Consider the following 7,621-nt stretch of genomic DNA (forward strand, 5'->3'; position numbering starts at 1 on the left):
CCTTCTGGGTGGCAGTATGCAGCTTGTTGGCACGGTGCTGTGCCTGGGCTGCTGACTCAGAAACTGGCCTGATATGGACAATGCTGTTCGGGCTCCCAAAAGGAGCCAGGTCGCCCTGCCCGTGGGCAATAAACATTGTCCTGGCTCTGGCCCGCCAGGCCGTGTACAGGGCGAGAAATTATCGGCTTTTTGGGGACAAGGTGGTGAACCCATGGGACTTGTTCAGGAGTGCTCTCAAGTTGCACCTCAGGGCAATCTGGGTGGTGCAGCCTGACTGGCTTGAAAACAACATTTGCAACAAATCCACTCTTGGCAAGGTGGTTCAAGAAAAGCTGATGTTTAACTTTTGAATGGTGCTGTTCTTCTCTGTGTTGTGTGCCTTGTGTTTTTTTGTTTTTCATGTGGACAGGGAGGGGGTCCCACCCCTCTCCCTGTCTACATGTCTACTAATCTAGGTTTTTTCTTGTGTCCCCAAATGATGGTGTTGGGGAAAGTGTGTGCTTGTATAGGATGTGTGGGTATTTGATTTGTAGAGTGAGGTTGCCCAAGACACGTCCCTTGGGAGGTCTCTGGGATGGGAGACCTTTTTTTCCACGTGTGTATAGCGTTGTTGGTTGTCATTCTGTTAATTTTTTGGAGTGTAATTATTTTTGAAAATTGAGTGCCTGTAATGTATTGTGTCTGTCTTGACATTGTCTGGTATTTGTGTGGGGCTTGTTGCTCCTTTTAATGAAATCATGAAAATTTTGATATACTAAATATAATAAAAGATAAAAAAAAAAAAGCCACAGGGGCCCGCAGGAGCATCCCTTTTAAAGATGCTGTAACCTCGGCTTTGTCTAAAGAGGTAGCAACAGTAGATGTCGAGGAAACACAACCAATGCTGCAACATGTCCTCATACCTACACGACAAAAGAGGTCCCTTGTCAGTTGTCCCAAAACCACATAAGTTGAAGGGACAGGCGTACCGGACCCTTAACAATGTGACATAAATCACATGAAGTGAGTCACCTGACTTGAGTCACATGAGGTTAAACGCGTGGGTAACGTTGTGAAGCAGTCATCCTTTGGTTAGGTTCAGGCAACAAAACTACTGGGTTAGGTTTAGGAAAAGGGTTGGGCTAAAAATAAGTAAGTAAATGAGTGCAAATGACACATTTCAAAGTGCAGAGACGAGCTGCTCTCTTTTTCAAAACTGTCTACCCGCTGAAGCAGCGGCAAAGTGAAAAAGCTTACAGCACCTGGTATTCCCAGGCGGTCTCCCATCCAAGTACTAACCAGGCCCGACCCTGCTTAGCTTCCGAGATCGGACGAGATCGGGCGCGTTCAGGGTGGTATGGCCGTAAGCCACAGGGGCCCGCAGGAGCATCCCTTTTAAAGATGCTGTAACCTCGGCTTTGTCTAAAGAGGTAGCAACAGTAGATGTCGAGGAAACACAACCAATGCTGCAACATGTCCTCATACCTACACGACAAAAGAGGTCCCTTGTCAGTTGTCCCAAAACCACATAAGTTGAAGGGACAGGCGTACCGGACCCTTAACAATGTGACATAAATCACATGAAGTGAGTCACCTGACTTGAGTCACATGAGGTTAAACGCGTGGGTAACGTTGTGAAGCAGTCATCCTTTGGTTAGGTTCAGGCAACAAAACTACTGGGTTAGGTTTAGGAAAAGGGTTGGGCTAAAAATAAGTAAGTAAATGAGTGCAAATGACACATTTCAAAGTGCAGAGACGAGCTGCTCTCTTTTTCAAAACTGTCTACCCGCTGAAGCAGCGGCAAAGTGAAAAAGCTTACAGCACCTGGTATTCCCAGGCGGTCTCCCATCCAAGTACTAACCAGGCCCGACCCTGCTTAGCTTCCGAGATCGGACGAGATCGGGCGTGTTCAGGGTGGTATGGCCGTAAGCCACAGGGGCCCGCAGGAGCATCCCTTTTAAAGATGCTGTAACCTCGGCTTTGTCTAAAGAGGTAGCAACAGTAGATGTCGAGGAAACACAACCAATGCTGCAACATGTCCTCATACCTACACGACAAAAGAGGTCCCTTGTCAGTTGTCCCAAAACCACATAAGTTGAAGGGACAGGCGTACCGGACCCTTAACAATGTGACATAAATCACATGAAGTGAGTCACCTGACTTGAGTCACATGAGGTTAAACGCGTGGGTAACGTTGTGAAGCAGTCATCCTTTGGTTAGGTTCAGGCAACAAAACTACTGGGTTAGGTTTAGGAAAAGGGTTGGGCTAAAAATAAGTAAGTAAATGAGTGCAAATGACACATTTCAAAGTGCAGAGACGAGCTGCTCTCTTTTTCAAAACTGTCTACCCGCTGAAGCAGCGGCAAAGTGAAAAAGCTTACAGCACCTGGTATTCCCAGGCGGTCTCCCATCCAAGTACTAACCAGGCCCGACCCTGCTTAGCTTCCGAGATCGGACGAGATCGGGCGCGTTCAGGGTGGTATGGCCGTAAGCCACAGGGGCCCGCAGGAGCATCCCTTTTAAAGATGCTGTAACCTCGGCTTTGTCTAAAGAGGTAGCAACAGTAGATGTCGAGGAAACACAACCAATGCTGCAACATGTCCTCATACCTACACGACAAAAGAGGTCCCTTGTCAGTTGTCCCAAAACCACATAAGTTGAAGGGACAGGCGTACCGGACCCTTAACAATGTGACATAAATCACATGAAGTGAGTCACCTGACTTGAGTCACATGAGGTTAAACGCGTGGGTAACGTTGTGAAGCAGTCATCCTTTGGTTAGGTTCAGGCAACAAAACTACTGGGTTAGGTTTAGGAAAAGGGTTGGGCTAAAAATAAGTAAGTAAATGAGTGCAAATGACACATTTCAAAGTGCAGAGACGAGCTGCTCTCTTTTTCAAAACTGTCTACCCGCTGAAGCAGCGGCAAAGTGAAAAAGCTTACAGCACCTGGTATTCCCAGGCGGTCTCCCATCCAAGTACTAACCAGGCCCGACCCTGCTTAGCTTCCGAGATCGGGCGGGCGTTCAGGGTGGTATGGCCGTAAGCCACAGGGGCCCGCAGGAGCATCCCTTTTAAAGATGCTGTAACCTCGGCTTTGTCTAAAGAGGTAGCAACAGTAGATGTCGAGGAAACACAACCAATGCTGCAACATGTCCTCATACCTACACGACAAAAGAGGTCCCTTGTCAGTTGTCCCAAAACCACATAAGTTGAAGGGACAGGCGTACCGGACCCTTAACAATGTGACATAAATCACATGAAGTGAGTCACCTGACTTGAGTCACATGAGGTTAAACGCGTGGGTAACGTTGTGAAGCAGTCATCCTTTGGTTAGGTTCAGGCAACAAAACTACTGGGTTAGGTTTAGGAAAAGGGTTGGGCTAAAAATAAGTAAGTAAATGAGTGCAAATGACACATTTCAAAGTGCAGAGACGAGCTGCTCTCTTTTTCAAAACTGTCTACCCGCTGAAGCAGCGGCAAAGTGAAAAAGCTTACAGCACCTGGTATTCCCAGGCGGTCTCCCATCCAAGTACTAACCAGGCCCGACCCTGCTTAGCTTCCGAGATCGGACGAGATCGGGCGTGTTCAGGGTGGTATGGCCGTAAGCCACAGGGGCCCGCAGGAGCATCCCTTTTAAAGATGCTGTAACCTCGGCTTTGTCTAAAGAGGTAGCAACAGTAGATGTCGAGGAAACACAACCAATGCTGCAACATGTCCTCATACCTACACGACAAAAGAGGTCCCTTGTCAGTTGTCCCAAAACCACATAAGTTGAAGGGACAGGCGTACCGGACCCTTAACAATGTGACATAAATCACATGAAGTGAGTCACCTGACTTGAGTCACATGAGGTTAAACGCGTGGGTAACGTTGTGAAGCAGTCATCCTTTGGTTAGGTTCAGGCAACAAAACTACTGGGTTAGGTTTAGGAAAAGGGTTGGGCTAAAAATAAGTAAGTAAATGAGTGCAAATGACACATTTCAAAGTGCAGAGACGAGCTGCTCTCTTTTTCAAAACTGTCTACCCGCTGAAGCAGCGGCAAAGTGAAAAAGCTTACAGCACCTGGTATTCCCAGGCGGTCTCCCATCCAAGTACTAACCAGGCCCGACCCTGCTTAGCTTCCGAGATCGGACGAGATCGGGCGTGTTCAGGGTGGTATGGCCGTAAGCCACAGGGGCCCGCAGGAGCATCCCTTTTAAAGATGCTGTAACCTCGGCTTTGTCTAAAGAGGTAGCAACAGTAGATGTCGAGGAAACACAACCAATGCTGCAACATGTCCTCATACCTACACGACAAAAGAGGTCCCTTGTCAGTTGTCCCAAAACCACATAAGTTGAAGGGACAGGCGTACCGGACCCTTAACAATGTGACATAAATCACATGAAGTGAGTCACCTGACTTGAGTCACATGAGGTTAAACGCGTGGGTAACGTTGTGAAGCAGTCATCCTTTGGTTAGGTTCAGGCAACAAAACTACTGGGTTAGGTTTAGGAAAAGGGTTGGGCTAAAATAAGTAAGTAAATGAGTGCAAATGACACATTTCAAAGTGCAGAGACGAGCTGCTCTCTTTTTCAAAACTGTCTACCCGCTGAAGCAGCGGCAAAGTGAAAAAGCTTACAGCACCTGGTATTCCCAGGCGGTCTCCCATCCAAGTACTAACCAGGCCCGACCCTGCTTAGCTTCCGAGATCGGCGAGTTCAGGGTGGTATGGCCGTAAGCCACAGGGGCCCGCAGGAGCATCCCTTTTAAAGATGCTGTAACCTCGGCTTTGTCTAAAGAGGTAGCAACAGTAGATGTCGAGGAAACACAACCAATGCAACATGTCCTCATACCTACACGACAAAAGAGGTCCCTTGTCAGTTGTCCCAAAACCACATAAGTTGAAGGGACAGGCGTACCGGACCCTTAACAATGTGACATAAATCACATGAAGTGAGTCACCTGACTTGAGTCACATGAGGTTAAACGCGTGGGTAACGTTGTGAAGCAGTCATCCTTTGGTTAGGTTCAGGCAACAAAACTACTGGGTTAGGTTTAGGAAAAGGGTTGGGCTAAAAATAAGTAAGTAAATGAGTGCAAATGACACATTTCAAAGTGCAGAGACGAGCTGCTCTCTTTTTCAAAACTGTCTACCCGCTGAAGCAGCGGCAAAGTGAAAAAGCTTACAGCACCTGGTATTCCCAGGCGGTCTCCCATCCAAGTACTAACCAGGCCCGACCTGCTTAGCTTCCGAGATCGGACGAGATCGGGCGCGTTCAGGGTGGTATGGCCGTAAGCCACAGGGGCCCGCAGGAGCATCCCTTTTAAAGATGCTGTAACCTCGGCTTTGTCTAAAGAGGTAGCAACAGTAGATGTCGAGGAAACACAACCAATGCTGCAACATGTCCTCATACCTACACGACAAAAGAGGTCCCTTGTCAGTTGTCCCAAAACCACATAAGTTGAAGGGACAGGCGTACCGGACCCTTAACAATGTGACATAAATCACATGAAGTGAGTCACCTGACTTGAGTCACATGAGGTTAAACGCGTGGGTAACGTTGTGAAGCAGTCATCCTTTGGTTAGGTTCAGGCAACAAAACTACTGGGTTAGGTTTAGGAAAAGGGTTGGGCTAAAAATAAGTAAGTAAATGAGTGCAAATGACACATTTCAAAGTGCAGAGACGAGCTGCTCTCTTTTTCAAAACTGTCTACCCGCTGAAGCAGCGGCAAAGTGAAAAAGCTTACAGCACCTGGTATTCCCAGGCGGTCTCCCATCCAAGTAAACCAGGCCCGACCCTGCTTAGCTTCCGAGATCAGACGAGAGGGCGCGTTCAGGGTGGTATGGCCGTAAGCCACAGGGGCCCGCAGGAGCATCCCTTTTAAAGATGCTGTAACCTCGGCTTTGTCTAAAGAGGTAGCAACAGTAGATGTCGAGGAAACACAACCAATGCTGCAACATGTCCTCATACCTACACGACAAAAGAGGTCCCTTGTCAGTTGTCCCAAAACCACATAAGTTGAAGGGACAGGCGTACCGGACCCTTAACAATGTGACATAAATCACATGAAGTGAGTCACCTGACTTGAGTCACATGAGGTTAAACGCGTGGGTAACGTTGTGAAGCAGTCATCCTTTGGTTAGGTTCAGGCAACAAAACTACTGGGTTAGGTTTAGGAAAAGGGTTGGCTAAAAATAAGTAAGTAATGAGTGCAAATGACACATTTCAAAGTGCAGAGACGAGCTGCTCTCTTTTTCAAAACTGTCTACCCGCTGAAGCAGCGGCAAAGTGAAAAAGCTTACAGCACCGGGTATTCCCAGGCGGTCACCCGTCCAAGTACTAACCAGGCCCTTGGTGTGAGAGTACGTGTTGGAGAGAGCTCCTGATTATCTCGACTTTTTTTGTATTTATTGGCTTTTTTGACCACGTTTTGTTGTGGATTTTGTGCTTGTGGACTATTTGCTAGCTAGTCAGCAGGTTTTTGTTTTGTTTGTGCCCCCCACGCGGCAGTTTTAAGGCCGTTTGGGGGAGCTACCGGGCCGTAATGGCCGACGCAAAAGCCGAATCAATACGGCGGCGGAGATCAGCGGAGATCGCGGCCCGGACGCGGCCAAAAGCGGCGATCGGTGGTGTCGGAGTTGGGGCAGCCACAGAGAAAGCCACTGCCCTACAACAGCCTTTTTTCCGGCGAAAAAACGGGGTTTCTCGGCCGGAAAACGGCGCTAAAAAACGCCGCTAGCTCTGGGGCTAATGCTAGCTGGAGCAGTAGCTAATTTTGAAGCTAGCAAGGATGCTAATGAGAGGAGAGGAGGAGTTGGCCCCGTGACCGAAATTGCTTCACGGGAGGAAAACGAAAGGAGGAGGGAGGAAAGGAGGGAGAGACGGAGGATGGCTGCTTGAAGGAAACAGCAGTGGTGGATCATTTGGTGGATAAATCGTGTGTGGGGGAGATTGTGATGGAGGCAGAAGGGCATAGCATACTAGCTATGCCTGGAAATAAGGATGGGATGGTGTGGGAGAATGGAAAGGAGCGAGGGAACCACCGGGGACGCTGGGCAGCCTTTGGAGACTGTGGTTTCCCAGACAAACAGTGGGTGAGCTCGTCAGGGCCGCCCAGGGATAAGGTGGAACAATGCACCCGAAAAGGGCAGCAGAGGAGACAGAGAGACAGCTGGACTGACTAAGCCCAGCAGAACAGTGGCTGGACCGACCCTGGACTACAAAAAAGAGCTCACGGTGAGTGTTGAATTAGTAGGGGGTACGGCAGTCACTGTGTTGGAGCTAATGGCAGGTATAAGGCGGGTTGCGGGGGCTTTTGGCCTGTATACCAGTGGGCCAAAAGAAATATGAAGTGACGATGTCAAATGCAAAGGGCAAAGCCAAGCTGCTAGATGGCTTTACAATCGGTGACACTGCAGTCTTGGCTAAACCTTTGGCAAATGATGAATTAGTGGTCTCTTTCATACACCTCCCCGCATACATTACTGATGGGGAGATTTTGGACAAACTAAAAGGGTGGGGTGTCTCGCCGGTGACAGAGGTCCGGCGTCGTATGTGGCCGGGAACCAGCATTACAGATGGAACGAGATACCTAAAAGTAAGTTCACTGAAAAAGTCCAATCTCTCCCCTATTCAGCCCGCTTCATGACTGCAATGGGA

At 48.6% G+C, this 7,621-nt stretch overlaps 6 non-coding genes and 3 pseudogenes across 6 annotated transcripts; all 9 read right to left on the reverse strand.

The window, feature by feature from the left end:
* Positions 1-1,229: 1,229 nt before the first annotated feature.
* Positions 1,230-1,348, reverse strand: LOC119884796. Its single transcript, XR_005441076.1, has one exon. It is a non-coding gene; the product is annotated as a 5S ribosomal RNA (ribosomal RNA).
* A 443-nt stretch (positions 1,349-1,791) lies between these two features.
* LOC119884802 lies at positions 1,792-1,910 on the reverse strand. Its single transcript, XR_005441079.1, has one exon. It is a non-coding gene; the product is annotated as a 5S ribosomal RNA (ribosomal RNA).
* Positions 1,911-2,353: 443 nt separating this feature from the next.
* Positions 2,354-2,472, reverse strand: LOC119884801. The gene has a single exon (XR_005441078.1). It is a non-coding gene; the product is annotated as a 5S ribosomal RNA (ribosomal RNA).
* A 443-nt stretch (positions 2,473-2,915) lies between these two features.
* LOC119884799 lies at positions 2,916-3,026 on the reverse strand (annotated as a pseudogene).
* A 443-nt stretch (positions 3,027-3,469) lies between these two features.
* Positions 3,470-3,588, reverse strand: LOC119884804. Its single transcript, XR_005441080.1, has one exon. It is a non-coding gene; the product is annotated as a 5S ribosomal RNA (ribosomal RNA).
* A 443-nt stretch (positions 3,589-4,031) lies between these two features.
* LOC119884805 lies at positions 4,032-4,150 on the reverse strand. The gene has a single exon (XR_005441081.1). It is a non-coding gene; the product is annotated as a 5S ribosomal RNA (ribosomal RNA).
* Positions 4,151-4,592: 442 nt separating this feature from the next.
* On the reverse strand, positions 4,593-4,700 carry LOC119884800 (annotated as a pseudogene).
* Positions 4,701-5,140: 440 nt separating this feature from the next.
* Positions 5,141-5,258, reverse strand: LOC119884797. Its single transcript, XR_005441077.1, has one exon. It is a non-coding gene; the product is annotated as a 5S ribosomal RNA (ribosomal RNA).
* Positions 5,259-5,701: 443 nt separating this feature from the next.
* LOC119884798 lies at positions 5,702-5,816 on the reverse strand (annotated as a pseudogene).
* Between the last annotated feature and the right edge of the window lie 1,805 nt (positions 5,817-7,621).

The sequence above is a fragment of the Micropterus salmoides genome, unplaced genomic scaffold (assembly GCF_014851395.1).
Source record: "Micropterus salmoides isolate LMB-PRFRI ecotype aquatic unplaced genomic scaffold, ASM1485139v1 Ms_hic_scaffold_3678, whole genome shotgun sequence".
Taxonomy (NCBI): Eukaryota; Metazoa; Chordata; class Actinopteri; order Centrarchiformes; family Centrarchidae; genus Micropterus; species Micropterus salmoides.